Here is a 1,919-nt window from a genome sequence, read left to right as displayed (position 1 = left end):
ATTATATTATTAATTATGTTTATATACTGACATTAACACATAAACATGTCCTGTTAACAGATATATTATTATTATTATTATGTTATTAATTATGATTATATACTGACATTAACACATAAACATGTCCTGTTAACAGATATATTATTATTATTATGTTTAGATTATCCTATGTCTACCAGCCCACCCGTCTGTCTTCCAAGCCACCCGTCTGTCTTCCAGCCCACCCGTCTATCTACCAGCCCACCCGTCTGTCTACCAGCCAACCCGTCTATCTACCAGCCCACCCGTCTGTCTACCACCCGTCTGTCTTCCAGCCCACCCGTCTGTCTACCAGCCCACCCGTCTGTCTTCCAGCCCACCCGTCTATCTACCAGCCCACCCGTCTGTCTACCAGCCCACCTGTCTATCTACCAGCCCACCCGTCTGTCTACCAGCCCACCCGTCTGTCTACCCGTCTGTCTTCCAGCCCACCCGTCTGTCTTCCAGCCCACCCGCCTGTCTACCAGCCCACCCGTCTGTCTACCAGCCCACCCGTCTGTCTACCAGCCCACCCGTCTGTCTTCCAGCCCACCCGTCTATCTACCAGCCCACCCGTCTGTCTACCAGCCCACCTGTCTATCTACCAGCCCACCCGTCTGTCTACCAGCCCACCCGTCTGTCTACCCGTCTGTCTTCCAGCCCACCCGTCTGTCTTCCAGCCCACCCGTCTGTCTGTCCAGCCCACCCGTCTGTCTACCCGTCTGTCTTCCAGCCCACCCGTCTGTCTTCCAGCCCACCCGTCTGTCTTCCAGCCCACCCGTCTGTCTTCCAGCCCACCCGTCTGTCTACCAGCCCACCCGTCTGTCTACCAGCCCACCCGTCTGTCTACCCGTCTGTCTTCCAGCCCATCCGTCTGTCTTACCTTCCATCTCTCGGAGCACTTCTTGGAGAACTCTGCAAAGTTGACGGACTGCTCTGGGTGCTTCTTGCGGTGTTCCTCTCTACACGTCTGACGAAGAAGGCGTACGCCGACGTCTTCCCCTTCGGCTTGTTGACGTCTTTACGCATCATACTGGCGCCCTGACAGACGGGACAGAGGAGGACAGTGCTCGTGTGAACAGAAGGGGTTTAGCTCTGATCACACCCTCAATGACTTCAAATATCATAGTCCACCGAAACAAAAACAACGACCCTGAACCACAGAAAACGGGTCATAGTTCCAGGATGTGATCAGTTAATTGATCGATTATTTGATTGATTAAATGTCTGAAAACATGACAGATGTCCTGAGGAGACATCTCAACAACGCACTTCACAAACAACAAAGAAAGACGAAGGTTTAATGTGTATGTATGTATGTATGTATGTATGTATGTATGTATGTATGTATGTATGTATGTATGTATGTATGTATATGATCAGTCCATGGATCAATAGATAACTGCATTATGTTTCTAAACAAAGGTTTTTATTCAGACTGAATCCAAACAGAAGCTTTAATGAGCCTTTAACCTGGAGGACTGTTTCTCCATAAACTTAATTAGTCGATGTGTCTAATGATGTTGCTATATATGTATATATAGTGTATATGTATAGTGTATATATAATGTACAGCGGGTAAAATAAGTATTGAACACGTCACCATTTTTCAGATTTTCCAGATGTCATAACAACCCAAGTAATCCATACATACAAAGAAAACCAAACAAATAAGTTCAGAAATTAAGTTATGTGTAATACAATGGAATGACACAGGGAAAAAGTATTGAACACATGAAGGAAGGAGGTGCAAAGTCATGGAAAGCCAAGACAGCAGCTGAAATCTATCAGTGATTAGAAAGGTCCTGCCCTTGTCAGTGCAATTGAATATCAGCTGGTTCAGTCCCAACTGATGGCCTATAAAAAGGTGTCTCATTACCAAGGTGTCACACAAGAAACAT

The 1,919-nt window shown here is 46.5% G+C and overlaps 1 pseudogene; it reads right to left on the bottom strand.

Annotated features, from left to right (window-relative positions):
- The window catches only part of LOC129116182 (high mobility group protein B2-like), a 4,162-nt pseudogene extending 3,112 nt beyond the window's left edge, over positions 1–1,050 (bottom strand).
- Positions 1,051–1,919: the final 869 nt, after the last annotated feature.

The sequence above is a fragment of the Anoplopoma fimbria genome, unplaced genomic scaffold (genome assembly GCF_027596085.1).
Source record: "Anoplopoma fimbria isolate UVic2021 breed Golden Eagle Sablefish unplaced genomic scaffold, Afim_UVic_2022 Un_contig_12889_pilon_pilon, whole genome shotgun sequence".
Lineage (NCBI taxonomy): Eukaryota > Metazoa > Chordata > Actinopteri > Perciformes > Anoplopomatidae > Anoplopoma > Anoplopoma fimbria.
The sequence above is the reverse complement of the archived record's forward strand: the minus strand, read 5'-3'. Positions and strand labels throughout refer to the sequence as shown.